This window comes from Hoplias malabaricus, chromosome 14 (assembly GCF_029633855.1).
Source record: "Hoplias malabaricus isolate fHopMal1 chromosome 14, fHopMal1.hap1, whole genome shotgun sequence".
NCBI lineage: Eukaryota > Metazoa > Chordata > Actinopteri > Characiformes > Erythrinidae > Hoplias > Hoplias malabaricus.
Window position 1 is genome coordinate 13,139,217 of NC_089813.1, and position 19,817 is coordinate 13,159,033.

At 38.7% G+C, this 19,817-nt stretch overlaps 1 long non-coding RNA gene across 1 annotated transcript; it reads left to right on the plus strand.

Annotated features, from left to right (window-relative positions):
- Positions 1–12,907: 12,907 nt before the first annotated feature.
- LOC136665667 (uncharacterized) lies at positions 12,908–14,027 on the plus strand. The gene is made up of 3 exons (XR_010795299.1): positions 12,908–12,972; positions 13,735–13,812; positions 13,933–14,027. It is a non-coding gene; the product is annotated as an uncharacterized lncRNA (long non-coding RNA).
- Positions 14,028–19,817: the final 5,790 nt, after the last annotated feature.

Genomic DNA, 19,817 nt, shown 5'->3' on the forward strand with positions numbered 1-19,817 from the left:
CTGTAAAGGAACACAGTCAGACCGAATATACACACACACCAGTGACTCTTTGACGCTGAGTGTATCAGGTGAGTGTGACACATTTATTACATTAAGTCTGTTATTAGAGTTATTAATCTAGTAATATCTTATAAAAATAACATCTTTCTTTTCCTCTGTCACAGCTTTAAAAGAGTAGTTTTCTTTTGTTCAGGAGATTATTGAGCCTTGACTTTTCCACACCTCCATAAAAGATCCAAATAATCTCAAACACATTTCATGTAGATGAAAGCTTTGAGTGTTGTTTATCTGTTGGGGAAATTTGTGGTGGTGTATCAGGTCCAGCTCAAGCTTTTATTGCTATTATATTATTATTTAGACTTTTTTTGTCATGTTAATGTAACCAGGCAAGTCATTAAGAACATATTTTATTTACAATGGCAGCCTGGCAAGCAGTAAGGGCTACTTGATCAAAAGGAGGGGATATAAGAGGATATAAAGAAAATGACAATCGGAAAAAATATTTCCTACATGATTAGAAGTGTGTCAGGGTCCACGGATCAATGGAGATGGAGTAAATGCATTGATGGGATGGGAGAAAAAGAAAATGGAAGAAACACAATTAAAGACAAAAGTAAATCAACACTGAACAGAAGTCTATACACAGAGGAATAAATGCACCAAACACACCATAAAGAGCGACAATGACAGACTAGCAGGAGGGGGCTTGAAAACACAATAGAAAACACTTGTGAACATTCAGGGATCACAGGTGTAGGGTGTGTTTAGAAAAATGAAAAGACACATGGGCATTGAAAACAAAACTGAACGTGTGATTACAACATGACAAAAGACAACACACCAGAACAATCACAGATCATGACAATATACAGCAGTAGAAAATTAATAAACAAAATGTACAAATTCTGATAGCAGAAAACAGGTACATATAACAGTAATAATACTTCTGATGTAACTCTTAAAAGCCGAGATTGACATAAAGGTCTTTAATTTTAATGTTTAGTGAAGTGTAAATCCAATCTTTGGGGCAGATGACTGGAATGATGAGAAGCCACATGTAGAATTTGTTTTAGGGACTTTCAGTTGGATGTACCTGGAGGACCTGCTGTTACATGTAGCAGACAATGGTTATATCAAATTTTATGGTTATGGTGGTGACTGATTGGTGAGGGTTTTGTAAATGAGTGTGAACCAGTGTATAGTGCCGTGAGTGTGTAAGGAGGAACAGTTAACCATAAAGTGAGCAGTGATGAGTCCTAAAGGGTCATTTGTAACAAAACCGAGCGCAGAATTTTACAGAGCATCAAGCTTCTGAAGAGAAATTTTATACTTCATTATACAACAGTTATATTCGGTCGCACACGCTGATTGGTTGAGAAGAGTTCTAAAGTGTGCTTTATTTCACGATAATAGCGTGTTTTTTTCACAACCACTGTATCAGTCTGCTGAAGGCAATTGCTGATGCTGCAGCTCATTTCTCATGTTTCACACCAATAAACTGTCTTCATTTTACTTCGATAAAAATCACATACCTATTATACTCAATCACTGTTATTAACCCTTTTAACTCTTAAAGGAGCTATCTGTAGGATATTTACTGTATATAGTCATAAAATGTCCAGGGTGTGTGATCACAGATTAAAGAAACAGTCAAAGCTAAAACACTGCTGCCGTTCACATCAATGCCAAAGCAGTATATTCTCCTTGAGAATTGGCCAGTCCAGAGCAGAGCTCCGGTGATCCCGCCCTCTGTCCAATCATTTTACAGTCCACTATTGTCGCTTTTCCACTGCATGTATCTGGCTTTACTTGACTCTACACGGCTCGGCTTGGCACGCTTAAAGCTTGTCGCTTTTCCACTGGCAAGGCCACCCCGCGAAATGGACCTGGTGACATTGCAAAACCCCATCTCTAACAAGAATCGCTGACGTTTCAAAAACCACAATGACAGCGGAAAAGTTAGGCACTGTTTATGCATCATGTATTCGCATGTTGTGTTTGTTTTTTGGACTGACCGCGGCTCCGGGCCCCAGTTCTCACAGATCAGTTTTACTTGTTGAACGTTCGGCTTTCACTGGAAATTTTCGTCAGCCACTGACCCAAGGAGCATATAAACCTCTTCAAAACACATCGAGGTAAAGTTACGAGCTGCCACTGTGAGTCAAAAAAAATAAATGTGAAAATTGCTGTAATTTTCCCGCTTGTGATTAAACAGAATTTTAGCAACATTCATCGAGCCCTGTGATGCCACATTTTAGCACTTTTCCATTCACTGTCCAATTTACATTTTTCCTTCATTAGGTTCTTTTTGTTATTCTTTATAAATCAGATTAATAAATAATTTTAATCCAGCATTGTGTCAACATTTTTAGCATAATCATTTTATATCAGGCTTATACTCATTATTATATCTCTCATAGTTGTTGGTAATATTTGTATTAGTTTGTTTTCCAGAATAAAATTCTCTGTGAATTTAAAATCTGTTTGAGGAGTTATATCCTGTACAGGACAGTAATCTGAGTGGACCGATGGTGAACCAGCAGTGCTGTGCCAGCCTTTTTATACCATTGGACTGATATGCTCGCTGTTAGGGGATTGAAAGGTGTAAATACCATTGTTTGTTGGTCTTAAAGATGCAGATTCATGTATATTTCTCAGTGGTGTGTGTGCGTATTTTATAAAAATTAAGGAGTAATAATAATAATTGTGTTTGAAAAGCCTTGCATATTCACCTATTTAAGGTGGAACGGAGAAATCTTGGCAGTACACAGCAAATGTTTTTCTAGTAGGTAGATGTTTTAGTGACATGATGTGCACTTGGTTGTGTGTTTTAAATGGATAAAAAGGGAAAAAAGTTTCAAGATTTGTTTATAAAACCTAGCGCTAGCTTTAGCTTCGCATAGCTGTTTAAGGTGGAATTGAGTATCTGGAGACTTTTAAACTGACACATTTAAACTAAAAGCTTGAATACGAAAATTGTAGGAAGCAAGGGTCTGCCTTCTAAAATGTCATTTGTGGTTGAAGGTAAAATAACACCAGCCTTCTCTAGTCTAAATTTTAATGCGGTTTAGACATTACATTCTTTTAAGTGCAGGGAAACTGTGGTGGCTATTTATATTTTTGCCCTCCACTTAAGTAGGTAAATGTTATGTGACATCGCATACAGTGGGTTTGTGTGTTTTAAATGGATAAAGTGGAATAACAGATGCTTCACAAAGTTTCAGAACCTGGCTAATAACGCCATTAGACTCATAAACCGACACGTAAGTTTGAACAAAATGTTTGACTCAATCATTCCCCATTCCCTCCTGCACTAACATTACACATTGCGCTGCATCAGAGCCGTGCTGTTATTTCAAGATGATAACACCCCCCCGTCTCGTGTTCACTCCGGTAAAGTTGGTTTCATATTCGCATATTCAGATTTCTTTCTTCAATGGCTCTCAAACGGTGCATGCAAATGACTTAATACTTTGCAAAGTATTGTTTTTGGGATCCAAGACAAACAGCTACAAATCAGTTTATATCAGAAATGTTTGCCATTTAAAAAACACGAAATATATTGTTTTCTATGGGCTGCCGCCATGTCCGTGAGAGCTAAGGGACCGTATGCAAACTACACTACACAGTAAAAACGAAAGTGACGAACCACGCACATGACATACACTACATCTCTTACTTTGGTAAATTTAACCATTGCTGGCCCGTAGGGATGAGTTTTTGAGAATAAATGTAAATATTATTTGAACCTTTGATGATATTGTTTCTAAACAAGTTGTATTTAATCAAGTACAACCAACATGACATCCTACACCTCTTATTTTGGTAAATTTAACCATTACGGCCCTGTGGTGATGCATTTTTCATTATTAATTTCAACAGTTTCTGAACTTTTGGAATTTTAATTGCAAAACAAGTTGTATTTTTGGCTGTTATCAATTACATCTGTTCTGCCTCAAAGGCAAGCGCTGCCCCAGAACCATTTTCAGTAGTGATTTTTCACAGCAGCTCCCTGGTGGACCGGCTGTGAATCCATGTAATAAAAACACATTCTCTCTTTTCTGGCGTGTTGCTGATGTGAACTGAAACAGATTGGTTTAGATAGATCTAAAACTTTATAGGTCAGATGTTAAATGGTGTAAAATGACATTTTCTATTATTTATTCTATAAATAGAAATTAAGAATTATGTAGTTTTTAACAATGTTAAATATATAAATTATGTCATTGCTCTCAGAAGAAAAGCTTTTTTCTCCAAAACTGTAACTTTATGTCAAGCACCAGGGACGGACTGACTGAGGCGGACACACACGCTAATAACACAGACTAGCGAAACAGACTAGGACTAGATAACACACACAACAACACTACTAGACTTGGGGAATCCAACAAGTAGGAGAACGAGTACGGGAAAGAGATGCACGACACAAAACAAAGAACAAATGAACGCCAACAGGAAGTGAGGGAAGAGGACTTAAATACACGAACAAACAAGACACACCTGCCACAGATAAGAAGGGTAAATGACAAGGAGGCGGAACAAAGGCGGAGACATGGACAATAACCGACAGACAGAGCCACATGGCGAGGGAAAACAAACAGGATTGGGCCAGGATGTGACACTTTACAGGAGCAGGTAAAAAGATAAGTTTAGATTTTAAGAAGCTTTGGTTTCTTTGTGAAGGAAACTGTCCCAGAGTAAATGTGCAGCTGGTGTTATCAGAGTCAGAGAGAATTTGAGAAACACCGAAAATGGAGATACATTTAAAAGCATTTGTGATTTTTTAACAGAGAGACCAACGCCTACCGTGAAGATCCACCCAGCTCAGAGTGTTTTCATCGGAGAGAGAGTCACTCTGACGTGTGAAATACAAAGTGGATATTCTTGGATTTATTATTGGTTTAAGGGTGACACACAGCAGTCTCAACACTCAAAGACGTACCAAATCTCTACAGTTAATTGGAATCATGGAGGTGCTTATTCCTGTAGAGGAGGACTTAAAGACCGAATAAATACACACACCAGTGCCCCTGTTACACTGACTGTATCAGGTGAGTATGACACCTTTATTACATTATTCTATTATTAGAGTTCATATAAAACTATATTAGAATGTTTTTATAAATCTTTGCTTCTCTCCTATTACAGCTGCTGGAGATTGTTTTTTTAGGATCCTTTAATTTTCCACACCTCTGAAGTTCAGTTACATGTTGTTTGCATTCTCTACTTCTCCAAGATCCAAATAATACAAACACATTCAGTGAGATCAGGGGCCGGATTCACAAAAGCTTTCCTAAGAAAAACCTACAAAGGATCTTAGTACTTAGTATTCATTCATTCATTATCTATAACCGCTTATCCAATTCAGGACGCTTATCCAAGGCAGGAATACACCCTGGAGGGGGCGCCAGTCCTTCACATTGCTCGATGAAGCCAACAAGACCACATCATCCACAAAAAGCAGACATGGAATCCTGAGACCTCCAAACCGGACACCTTCCACCACTTGGCTATACCGAGAAATTCTGTCCATAAAAATTATGAACAGAACTGGTGACAACGGGCAGCCCTGACGGAATCCAACTGGTTTCCAGTCGGACTTACTGCCAGCCATACAAACCAGACTCCTGCTCTGTTTATACAGGGACTGGATGGCTTGTAGCAAAGAGCCCAGTACCCCATACTCCCAGAGCAGAGGGAGAGACTCCTAGATCTGAGGTTCAACTCAAACTCGGACTCTCTTCTGCGGTACCACTGCATAGACCTTACCAGGGAGGCTGAGGAGTGTGATCCACCTATAGTTGGAACACACCCTCCAATCCCCCTTTTTAAAAACGGGAACCACCACCTCAGTCTGCCAGTCCAGAGGCACTGCCTCCATTTACACTCAGACTTCCTGCACTCATTTGTCTTGGATTTTACCACTGTGCTGCGTCACCATGGTGCTTTCTGTTTACCAGATACAATTATAATTCCCAGAGGTGACACAACATCAGTAAGATTCACAACTTTGGAGTTAAAGTTCACAGCACTTTGAGGAGAATGAGGTGTTTTGCAGCGTGTTTTGGACGTAGCCTCCATTAACAGCTCCTTCATGTTCTCAGTGAAATATCTTTTCTTTACACAGACAGACCGAGTTTGAACAGCTGCAGAGGTTTCAGTATTAAACAAGACACAAAAGTGCTCAGAGATCCCTACATATCTCACAGCTATAGATGAGTTATTCAGCCCTTTTCTAATGACCAAGTTGTGAGTCTGTGGTTGTGGGTAAGCCCTTCACATGCTGGAACAGACCAAAGACACCAAGTAAACCACAGAGATCCTTCACAGTTTTGTCTGAGAAATGATCTGTGTGGAGATTAAAGTCTCCTGAGAAAACAAAGTGATCAAAGTCAGTTGTGATGATTGTTAGCAGCTCAGTAAATTCATCAGTAAAATCTGTATTTAGGTGGTTTATAAATAGTAATGATTAAAATCTAGGGTGCATCTTTTAGCACAGCACTTGAGAGGAAGTCACAGAACGCTGCTAACTTACACTGAAATACTTGGATGGAGGATAATGTAACTGCCTCTGAGGAAGCTGTAGATTGTTATAATGCTCTGCTGCCTCTGAGACAGAATCTGAAGATGTACTTTCCTGCACATTTGAGTTATGACTCTGCTGCCTCTGAAAGAGAATGTTAATAATGATTTGCTTCCTCCGAGGCAGAGGCTAATGTAGTGTAGTAAGGTACACCGATAAATATACATATATTTCTATATTTATATTTATAGTTTTTATAGCGTTGACCTTATTCAAACTCCTCCAATCTCTGATATTTGACTTAATGATATTAATTAAAACTTATAATTGGCTTAGGCAGTTAAAACATTAATAATTAGTTTGAGAATGAATAATAATCACGCTAAGTGAGTACGTCAGGATTTTCAGGAAAATAATGAACAAACTACAAACACTGTGATTTCAAATAATGAAAGTTTTATTAACAAAGAGAAAGATATTTAATTAACATAGCACAACCTTGTAATCTCACGGTGTCCGGCAGGGGGGACTTATTCGAGCTTAAAGGTGAGCTAGGCGCTTCTGGCTTGTGACTAAAGTTGCTAACTAAGGTTTAATTAATACAAAATTTATCAAGAAACTTGATTCGGTTCTCAGCTCTGGAAATGCATAAGTTTTAGCTTACTTTTTCGTCGATTCTCACCACTCGTTGCGTACAAAGGCTCTCTGAGGTCCTGGGAGTGATGGCGTCTTGTTTGGTTTCGCGGTCTCAGAAGTTTCCAGGCTGAGTCCGCTTGGAGGTTTTTTCTTCGTCGGTTGAGTCGCCTTGGCGTACTCGGAGCGTGATGACGCCGGCGGCAGAATCCTCTGGCTCAGTGTCGTGAGTGGGAGCGTCCAACTATATGGACGTTTGGACGAAAGTTTCGCTGGTTATTGCGGATCCAGAACTGAAAATCGGTTCAATAAACTTACTTATTCTACGACGTTCTGTTATCTCGGCGGTGTTTTCTTACTCTGGCCACGAATAAGTTCACCTGCTTTGATCAGTCTTGAGATTACGCTTAGATTGGGCTATAAGACATAAACACGATTAAAAGAAAAGAAGATATTCAAATTATTCGACGCGTTAGTAAAACTTCATACTATGCTAATTCAAGACGTCTCTTGTAAGCTTTTTGGATGAAGTCTGAGAGGGTTTTCTTTGTTTCGTTGTCGGCGTGGAGAAGAAAGAGCGTCTCAAGTTGGAGAGGTTTGGACTGGAAACGATGTTTTCTGTTGATCTCTTTGTTGTTTCGGAGCTTCTCGAAGTTCCTTTTGAACTTCTCGAATTGTTGGACTCCTTCTCTTCTCCGTGTCCAGCTTGTTCTCTGATCTCGTCTCTCTGTGTCGAACTGCCGAACTGATCTGAACTCTTTTTCCTTTTGTTCGAACTGACTTGACTCTCCACTGTTCTGTCTTTTCAAAGCTAGCGCGGTCACGCCCTAACGGGAGGTGTCCTTTTCCTGATTGGGTACAAATTCAGCCTCACGTGACTCTCGCGAGGGGGAGAGAGTAGAAGGGGGTTTGAATCATTGATTCACACAGAAAGAATATGAATTTCGTGTATCGAAATTCTTATACCTGTTATCAACATATAACAATGAGTGTACTGGATTATTAATGTCAAACATCAGTACAAGATCCCATCTTGAGTACGTTGTTCACTTCCAAGTCATGGTGATACGCTGAAAAGGAATATTAATCCGTTTACCATATTCAGAGACAGAACTGATTTTCGTGATAGAAACAATCGGCAATATACATCATTTCATTAGAAGCTAAGCATTCAGCTGAGGGTACAGAAAGTGACATTAACACATTTGTTTATACACAAATAATCAGAGTTTGATTATTTTCCGCTATTGTCTTGGCGACTCCGAGCGAGGCGTAGTTTCGCCAGTGTCCATTTGGGGTCGCTGTTGATCCATGTGTAGGTTGTCGTTTAGATGAGTCAATGGGGTTCAATTCGAGGTCACCCCTTCTGAACATCTGCTGATTCCCGTGGAAGATAACGAGATATTGAGGTGCCACTTTGTCATAAACGGGATTATAACCCTTCTCTTTGTTTGAGGTTCCTGTCTCTTAAAAGCATTATAAAATAGGTTATCTCCTAAAGAGAGGGGGTCGTTGGGACCATGTTACTTGAAAGGGTTAGGGGATCCAGATGCCCTGGAGAGTGTTTGATCTTATGTGTGTGTGCGTGGTTGTAAAATCCTTCAACCCCGCAGGTACAAACAATCCTGTGGAATGTTGGATTTTGTCACAGACGAAAGGTCTTATTCAGACTGGAAAAGTTTTAATTCAAAACTTTTCATTTGTCATTTCGATCTGGTCATCTGGTATTCATATTCGGTCTATGCTCCACTACACTAAGACAAAGTGGTATAGCATATAATTGCTGCCTCTGAGAAAGCAGAGAATTGTACTGCATCAGTCTGCAGCTTCTTCAGAGGCAGTGATAATAAATGAAGTATGCAAATTTGCTTTTTTAAAATCTGCCTCAGAGGCAGCAGAAATGTATACTGTAACAATCTGCAGCTTCTTCTGAGGCAGCAGTTATCTTCCAAAGACATTTCTGTAAGAGTGGTGCTTTACTGGTTTATGTTGCTGCATTTGAACGTCTGTGTTTTAACCAATCACATTCATCCTCGCCAGTTGACTGAAGAAATTACATTCCTCTGCCTAGAAGGCAGCACTGTCTCCAGTGCACAGGTGCAGCTGATGTATTTGCAGGAGGATGAAACTACAGAGCTGTATGTAGCACAGCATTTGGGTTTAGCTCCAGTGTGGATCCACTGCTGGTTTTGTTCGTTTCTCTCAGCTGTTCTCACATTAGAGTCTCAATCCAGGTGTTCCACTGCTCCAGCTCTGTGTGTCTCCACTGACCACTGCTTGGTTGAGCCCTCTGTCCACTGTCCACTGCATTCCCCCACTCTGATAATCCTCGTACAGCTCAGGAATGGCAGTTCTTAAACTCTGATAACAAGGTCCCAAAGCTTGTTTCTAAATCCGTCATTGTTTTGTAGAAGATTGTAACAGTTCTGCTAGCAAATGTGTCCTGGAACCTGAAGAGGCATTTTGTACGTTTCTACTTTGGTAATCAACAGGAACTTTCCTGATTCCTGTGACTTTAACTCCACTGTATACACGGATTTATCTCTATAGCTTCAGTGACTTAAAATCAAACAACGTTTTTTGGTGTACAAACTGGATTCCAAAAAAGTTGGGACACTAAACAAATTGTGAATAAAAACTGAATGCAGTGATGTGGAGATGCCAACATCTAATATTATATTCAGAATAGAACACAAATCACAGATCAAAAGTTTAAACTGAGAGAATGTATCATTTTAAGGGAAAAATATCCCTTGGACTCATGGCGTCAAAAAATCCCTAAAAAGTTGGGACAAGGCCATTTTTTACCACTGTGTGGCATCCCCCCTTCTTCTTACAACACTCAGACGTCTGGGGACAGAGGAGACCAGTTTCTCAAGTTTAGAAATAGGAATGCTCTCCCATTCATGTCTAATACAGGCCTCTAACTGTTCAATCTTCTTGGGCCTTCTTTGTCGCACCTTCCTCCTTATGATGCGCCAAATGTTCTCTATAGGTGAAAGATCTGGACTGCAGGCTGGCCATTTCAGTACCCGGATCCTTCTCCTACGTAGCCATGATGTTGTGATTGCTGCAGAATGTGGTCTGGCATTATCTTGTTGAGAAATGCAGTTCCCTGAAAGAGATGAAGTCTATATGGGAGCATATGTTGTTCTAGAACCTGAACATAGTTCTCTGCATTAATGGTGCCTTTCCAGACATGCAAGCTGCCCATGTCACAAGCACTCATGCAACCCCATACCATCAGTGATGCAGGCTTCTGAATGGAGTGTTGATAACAACTTGGGTTATCCTTGTCCTCTCTGGTCCGGATGACATGGCGTCCCAGTGTTCCATAAAGAACTTCAAATCGTGACTCATCTGACCACAGAACAGTCTTCCATTTTGCCACACTCCATTTTAAAAGACCCCTGACCCAGTGCAAATGCCTGAGCTTGTGGAGCTTGCTTAGAAATGGCTTCCTCTTTGCACTGTAGAGTTTCAGCTGGCAACGGCAGATGGCACGGTGGATTGTGTTCACTGACAATGCTTTCTGGAAGTATTCCTGAGCCCATTCTGTTATTTCCTTGACAGCTGCATTCCTGTTTGAGGTGCAGTGATGTTTAAGGGCCCGGAGATCGCGAGCATCCAGAGTTTTATGGCCTTGACCCTTACGCACAGCAATTGTTCCAGATTCTCTGAATCTTTTGATGATGTTATGCACAGTTGATGATGATAACTTAAAAGTCTTTGCTATTTTACGCTGGGTAACACCATTCTGGTATTGCTGCACTATCTTTCTGCGAAACAATGGTGGAATTGGTGATCCTCTTATCATCTTGATTTCAGAGAGACACTGAAACTCTGAGAAGGTCTTTGTTATACCCAATCATGTTGTCAATTGACCTAATTAGTCTTAATTGGTCTTCCAGCTGTTCGCTCAATTTCCATTTTCCAGCCACTTATTGCTACTTGTCCCAACTTTTTTGGGATTTGTTGACACTGTGAACTTTTGAATCAACATATCTTTCCTTTAAAATGTTACATTTACTCAGATTAAACTTTTGATCGGTCATCTATGTTCTATTATGAATAAAATATTGACATTTGCAATCTCCACATTATTGCATTCAGTTTTTATTCACAATTTGTTTAGTGTCCCAACATTTTTGAAATCCGGTTTGTACATCACTACACACACAAATAGTCAACATTATTCAGAATTCATAACATATCTTCCTTCCACAGCGTCACATTTATCTGTGAGTTTTATCAGGGGGTGTGGTGGTGTATTTTTATGAACATTACATGACAGAAAATTACAAAGAACTGTGCTTTTAATGAAACTAGAGATCCATCCATTATCTGTAACCGCTTATCCAATTTAGGGTCGCGGGGGGTCCAGAGCCTACCTGGAATCATGGGGCGCAAGGCGGGAATACACCCTGGAGGGGACGCCAGTCCTTCACAGGGCAACACAGACACACACACATTCACACCTACGGACACTTTCGAGTCGCCAATCCACCTGCAACGTGTGTTTTTGGACTGTGGGAGGAAACCCACAGAGGAAAAACAAGGGATGCGACATATTCTGAAATTAAGGTGAAAAATCCACAACCCCATGGAAAAGGTATGAATTGTATACAGCACATTCATTAAAAACTCAAATACAATTGTTCTCACAAAACCTTTCAAACAAGTTTTGTTTACACAGAGTGGAGTGGAAGGTTTAGAGAAAGGTGAATGAAATATAAATAATTGGTTGAGGGCAACGTTTGGATTTTGACAGAAGAAAGACAGTAGTGACAGAAAGCTTCTGTTCTCTTTCAAATTGTGTATTTTATGAATATGAGAAACGAGTATTAATTAACAAATAAAAGTCTGTAATCAGTAATACAGTAAATACAGACACTTTATTAAACATTGTTGATGTCAGACAAAAAAGTTGTATCTCTAAAAGTGTAACATTTCAGAAGAAGGAAAAGACATTTCTACTTTCAGTGGATGTTGATTAAACATGACTTTACTCCAAGTGATTTTGGATCAGTCACTAACACAGCTCCAGGGTTCTGGGGTTTTGGGTTCAATACCCAGTTTGGCGAGTTGGTCTGTTCTCTCAGTGTCTCTGTGGGTTTCCTCCAAGTGCTCGGATTTCCTCCCACAGTCCAAGAGCAAATGTTGGTACACTCTTAAAAAAACACAAAGGTACTGTAGAGGCACATTATTGGTCACTAAAGGTACAAACAATGTAAATATACCTTTAAAGGTACAACAGTGGTGTTAAAGTCCAGTTGTGTTCTCTAAAGGTACATTATACTCTCTTCTCCAGAAGGAGAGGTTAATGTATGTAAACTTTCATCATAGAACTGTGTAAAATAAAAGAACATATAAGTCCTGGAAATTAAATGGAACATACGAAATCAACACAATATTACAATCTACAATTATATTGAAAATAATGTACAGTTATGTTCCTAATTAAAAGTAAAAAACATGGACTCTTGATGGTGCCACCACAGTGACAGTGTTTTTGACAGTGTAGGTGGACTGGCTGTGTGAGTCTGTCCACAGGTGTAAGTGTATGAGGGACTGTATGAGTTTATTTAGCTCTGGAGGATGTGTTCCTGCCTTGCTATAAGACAAAATGACTTCTTCATGTAATTTAAAGCTTTCTCTAACTCTACAGTATTTAACTTTAAATGATATTCTCTATATTTCTCCACTCTCAGGTTCTGGATCTGCTGTTATAACAATAGGAGTGGCAGTGGGGGGGACTGTTATCTTGCTCCTCATTTTCATACTGGGCTGGTTCTGCTGTTACAAGAAAAAAAAAGGTTTGAAAACACAATTTTTGGACCTCATGGTCAGTGTATTGTGAAGATGTGACTGGTCGGTATTTTGTGGCTGTTGTTGTAGGTTCATTTAACAAGCTTTTATTTTGGATTTTTAAATTCTTCATAATGAAAAGTCGTCAAAACCTGAAGAGTTGTTTAAAGAGTCATGTTAAAAAATGCAGATAATTTATTGACATTAAGGTATAATTTGGATCCCTTCATCAAACACATGCTTATGTAACTAATGAAAATAAGCAAAAAGAGTGAGAATCTGTGGATCTCAGGATCCTCACCACAGCAGGCTGGTCAGTTTGCAGTGTCAGCATACACACACTTTTTACACTAGTTACACAGTCTCTCTAGAAGATCATTTACCTTTTGTCTCATGGCATTATTGATAAAACAGGACACAGCTCTAGTTCATATATTTAATAAATTATATTTCACGCATACAGACCCTACCCAGAACTGAGCTGGAGAAAAGGGAGGTGAACACTGAGAAAGCTGGAAGATAGTTCTGGGTAAAGCAGTCACTGAAGAGCTGAAGGGGTGGGTGGGATGTGAATATATTTGTCACTAGAAACTGAGGAGAGAAGGAAGGATTTGTAGAGTGTAGCAAGTGTAGGAGGAGTTTTGGTCAATCTCCTTCCCCCAAAAAATTTAAATGTTTTTTTTAAAAAACAAAAAAACAGTAAGATTGTTTTTTTTTACAATGTGATGTGAAAATATAGTAGAGCCACAAATAAACATCTTCTGTTGTAGATGATCCGGCAGCTATGTCCAGTGATGTAATTTACGCCAGCATTGTGACTAGTAAAAAGAAAAAATCCCCAAAAAAAGGTAAGGGAAATATTAAATGATTATGTTGTTCTTTGCAATAAAATAAATGAAAAAATACTATATTTTATATTTGTTTATTATTTTTTATATATATTCTATATTAAATGTTTTTTGTATCAGATGATGCAGTGATAAAAACAAGGGATGCGACATATTCTGAAATTAAGGTGAAAAATCCACAACCCCATGGAAAAGGTATGAATTGTATACAGCACTTCATTAAAAACTCAAATACAATTGTTCTCACAAAACCTTTCAAACAAGTTTTGTTTACACAGAGTGGAGTGGAAGGTTTAGAGAAAGGTGAATGAAATATAAATAATTGGTTGAGGGCAACGTTTGGATTTTGACAGAAGAAAGACAGTAGTGACAGAAAGCTTCTGTTCTCTTTCAGAAACCAAAGCTGAACCTAGTGATGTGACTTACGCTGAAGTTGAACTGAAGCCAAAGAAGGAGTTAAAGAAAAAACAGAACAGAGGCTTTATGTTTAAGAGTGAGTTTAAAAGAAAGTATCTGAACATATTAAGAGCAGAACTGTGCTGTTTGAGTTTCTTTGTTAAAAATGGCATATAACAAGAACACATACTTGATACTAATTCAGTGACTGTGTGCTGCAGGGAAAACCACTGCAGACGATGACACCATTTACTCAGACGTGAAGCACACCACAGACTGAGGTACGATGAAATCATAAAGTTTATCACTGTTCTGCCTCACAAGTTTAAAATAGTGCTGTTAAGTACAAGGCCACTGTGTTTGAATGACACTCTCGGGGAGTGGAGGTGGTTATACGTTACGTTGGGATTTACCTGTGGTTTAAAGTGGTTTTCTCTTTTTAGGTTTTTGAAGGAACCTGTGCTGGTGCCAAACACCAAACAACCTTTTGTAGAATTCCTGATCCAGGTTTTTAGGAGCGCAGACAGAAGAGGTCAAGATATCAGTATATTCCCACTTTTAAAGTAGTTTGGGTACCATCTTTATAACAAATGCTCTGTCTGTATTTTATATTAATGAAGTGAAATGTTTCTCAGGGTTTTTTATTATTATTAATAATTACAGATGTTTAGAAATAATCATCAAAACTCTGTTTAAACCTTTGTGTTTGTGATTTATTATTTGTAAAAATAATATAAAAATTAAGTGGGTTCCCAAAATGTACAGCATTATAGTCACTGGACCTATCATCACGAGACCAGTTCTATCCCCAGTGATGCCTCGGTCTTCTGGAGGCCGGAAGTGAGAGCAAAATTGGCCTCACTCTCTGTGTGAGTGGAATGACCACCCCGTCTCCCCCAATCACAGGAGCAGCCAGAGCTGACATCACAGATCTGGAATCAGAAATGACTAATGATTGGGGAGAATATTGGGATAAAATAATTTTTTAACAAATGAGGGGTTTAATGGTTAGAATTTAAATGCAGTTTATTTCATTTATTATTTTCTTAAACTACATTTGAAAAACAATTTACAGAAATCTAAAATTTATCATTGATTCATCTCTTTGTCTTTTCTGGTGGATTGTGTTTTGCATTTCAGTTTCTTCTTTCGTCTATTTTTGTATTCTTTACAGCTCACTTCTAACAGTTTATAGAAGTTTTTCACATTTGGACATGCCTCTTTCCATAGACAAGAAATAATATTTATATTCATTTGAGGAATACAAAGTATACAATTAGATTTCATTAAAAAAAAGATATAAAGCTTTTATATGTGTAGAAAATTAATATATTCTTGATCTGAGAATCAGAAATTATAACAAGCCTGAAAAGGTATATCATTGCATCCAAAAATGTCTTGTCTCTGTATGATATATAATAAAGTCATGGTCTTCTGTGAACATGAAACCTCAGAATAAGGCAATGAGAGTACGGCAGAATTATTCTATAAACATTTACGTATATTCAATGTGTTATAATCTGTTGGATGAACATTTTTAAATCTATTAATTCAAGCTGAGGTTTCATGAAATTATAAAATATTTTACATTTATGATGTTTTTTCTACGAACATGAGCATTTAATCCAATGTAATAAAAACTATGGTGATGTATTCTTTTCAGCTAATGACCAAAATTAACATGAATAAATATAATCTAACCAGAATACTGCTTCTGTTCTGTTCATTTTTCGGAGGTATGTTTCAGCGTTGATCAAGGGCCATATCAAGTGTCAGTAAAAATTTTAGATGTTAAAATTTTAGTATAATGGACCCTGATTGGTTCAAGCTCATTCGTAACGTACTAAACACAACATTCTACACAAGCACTCCACAAACCACAATTTCAGCTTTTCACAGGAATGTCAGTCTGTATAATCATTATAAGCTATCAAAGCAGGAATAAAGATTGTAGGAATAACAGTCTGTGTTTATACCATTACTCTGTTCTCTACAGTGTTTTCACTGTTGTTCTGCAGATGGTGATGTGATTCTGGAGACTCCTATTCACTCTGTCTGAGGGAGATTCTCTGACTCTCCACTGTTTAAATCGCTCCACAAACTCCTCACACCTCCCAGCTGATTTCTATAAAGATGGAGTACTTCTCCAGAAGCAGACGACAGGAGAGATGACCATCCATAAAGTCTCAAAGTCTGATGAAGGTCTCTACCACTGTAAACACCCAGAGAAAGGAGAGTCTCCACGGAGCTGGATCTCAGTCAGAGGTCTGCTGCTTTCTGATTTATATTTTCATTAAGCAGTAATCTCTGTCCTATTTATAGTGGTTTTATTGTGTATGTGTGTGTGTGTGTGGGTGTGTATTAGATGTGTCTGTTTCAGAATCTCCATATACAACGGCTCATTTAGAGAACAGACAAAGAGGCTTTAAACAGCAGTTCAGTGTCCAGCAGCTTCATTTCTACTGTTAGTGAGTGCAGTTGGAATAAAAGCAGGTGATTCAACTCCTGAGACATTTGCTTTATACGAGAAAAAAAAATCATTTATCAATATTTTTCAATATTAAATCAATATTTTGTGGTGTACAAATGACTGATTGCTTCTTTAAAACCTTCCTAAAAAATTTTCACCAAGGCTTTTTGTGTTTATTATATTATTGAAAAGACAACATTTCTAATCACATTTGTATTCTTGATACATCGTAACCTGTACACTGAGAAGACATGCTGAATACTTTTGTCTTACTTTTTACTTTCTTATGTAATTAATATTTTTAATCCATTAATAATAAAAACGTTTTCAAGTTTAAAATGAATAAAAGGTTCACTTATAGATTAATATCATTTGTGTAATATTTTATGATATTTCAGCAGTATTAGCTTTATTTTCTTCAGTAATAGAATAAATATGATTATAGTGTGATTGTGTTTTGTATCTGGTTTGTGATCGTCAGTGTTCAAATAAAGATCAATGATTGCTGTCAGTAATTAATGGTGTGGGTTGTGTTTATTCTGAACGTCCAAGCTGTGGTAAATTCACTAAAGTTCTACAAGTTAAAGTTCATTAGTAAAATGAGAGCATCCAAATTAAATTATTGTTGTCTCTTCATGAAACTTACATTTATGCATATCAATGATTATATTCATATTTACTGAATTTCATAATTAACGGATAAGCAGTTAGATAATGAAAGAATGTATTTATTTATATGTGCACACCAGTGGCGGATGCTGGTCTTTCATAAAATGTGTCGGTTTATTTATACGTAAACTCTACCCTCCGTTCCTTTTCAAGAAAATGATCTGTGACCCTGTCGTACCAACAAGGCGTCTTTTCCAGGGACTTGACTAGTGTCCTCTCAATGGCCAGCAGAGCTAGGCTGCTTAAACGGCCTTGGCCCATGTGAAGTGTGTCCGCCTGTGAGTGCTTTGTGACGGTGGAGGGGCTCAGCAGCACCCGCTGGACAGAAACTGTGATAGAAGTCAGAAAGAGTGATAGAAGTCAGTCTCCAAACACAAGCAGCTACAAAAAACCCACCAGAAGGTCGATTTGTCACTAGTCGTTTTTAACAAAGAAAATGCCGCTAAGGGGACTAAGAAAGTCTCCGGTTCAACTCAGAACAGAATGAAAATGTAACGCTCCCACGGATCTTTACACCAAAGGATCGCTGATTCGCTCATTTCGCTGTCAATCAAAAAGGGATTCAGCCTCAGACAGATCATCCAATCATCATGCAGAAGCTGAGCGTCCGGGCCAGCCGAGGCCAGCCCACTGCCCCATAGACGCTGAGTGTCCGATGGGCGGGACAAAGCCCAGCATTTATCCAATGACTCGTCTCGTTTCCCTGCACTTCGCTGCTTCACTATTGAACTCTGTGGACGCTCAGCGCCCTCACTGTTTAAAGCACTGTGAGGCTGAGGAAATGATTGAGAGGAAAGCCGCGTCTTTACCAGTGATAAGAAGTAGATTCTGAACAAAAGTTGAGCGCGTTGTAGTGCATATTTATTCACTGACATGTACACACAACAGTATATATTTGATCACTTATTTTTTTGACATTTTAGGAGAAGCTGAGCTTCCCTTGCAGTCTTAGAGCAATCGCCTCTGGTGCACACGTTAGTCCTTCCTCTATTAATAAAGCCCTCTGGGCTCTACTCATACAGTATCTCTCTACAAATACAGAACACACTGCTTACCTTTTTACAATATAAACATATCTCATATATTGCCGTAATATAGCTCAGTGTATGAACAATATTACAGTACAGGTTCTCATCATTCTACTCTCTGAAAAAAGTAGAACGTGATACTCATTTCACATTTTATTCCTCTCACTATAAATCTGTATAAGCTCTGACCAGTCGAGGGGGCTGTGCATTCACTGAATGACCTCAAACTCCGCCCACGAGGACAATAATTGGCTCCGGAACTGCAGAATGCTCTTCTGTTATTGGCTCACTATGGAAACATCTGCATAAACGAAGGCATGTATTATTGAAATGGGCGGGTCCTGTGTAAATAAGGTAGTGACAAATAATGAATGAATGAATGAATGAATAAATCCGTTAATGACGTAGTGTTGTGCCCAGGTGTGGGCCGTTGAGCCTGATTAGCCCTGAAATTGCCGCGACATCTTCCTCTAGTGGCCAGAGACGGCCTAGCGTCAGCACCAACCACTACGTCTATGAAGACTTCTCACATATGAAAGGCATCCGTTCCATGGTCATTAATGCACGAGCCATACCATTAGATATGTATTTTTTATTCACATGTATCACTAATAACAATTTGGATGCTCCCTTTCATCTTTAGAAGGGAAAACAATTTATGTTAGTTTAGGTTTTTTTTCCTGATCTGGCTGCTGTGTTTGTGATTTTGTGTTCTTTGTGGTGTATTGTACTTAGAGTCTTCTCACATTTTCAGGTGTTTTGGGAACCAATCGGTGGAGTAGAACTGTTCAGAGCAGAAATGGATAAACACTGCCTCCCAGTGGTACATTTTGGAACTTCTTTCTCTACAGAGTGCGTCAGAAGAATCACCGGCGGACATGTCAAAGCTAGTCTTGGACTAAATCACTGGAGCACTGTTGGTGCGAGTGGTAAACTGACTTTCCACAGTAAACTAAAATTTATTTAGAAATTTGATATAGGACGAAACAGAGCGGTTTATGTGGATGTTTATATAAGAGGCTGGATAAATTATATCTCTTCTAATTGCTTGGAGGAGGGTGGATTTGGGATGCCAGACCTCACTGTTGAGGTTTCAAGAGGTGTTGTGGGCTTAATACAGTGAAACACAGACAATGGTAGACACCCACCTGTTGACACGTGAAAAGCTTGAGAGGATTTGACAAATTTTTCATGGGTGCAACCCACATACTCAGCTCTACTGCTCATCCCACAAATGCATGTTCCTTACAAATGTGGCACCATTTAAAAGGGAAATTAACAGGCTTTCCAGCGATATAAGATTTATTGCCAAGAAGCATTGTTACAAGAATGAAATAATCTTCCAAACACCATTTTCCTTCATTTTTGTCCTATGTTGAGATGTGATGATAACAGATTGGGCCTTGGGTCTAAATCCAAAGACTGCACAGAATTGTGTCCTG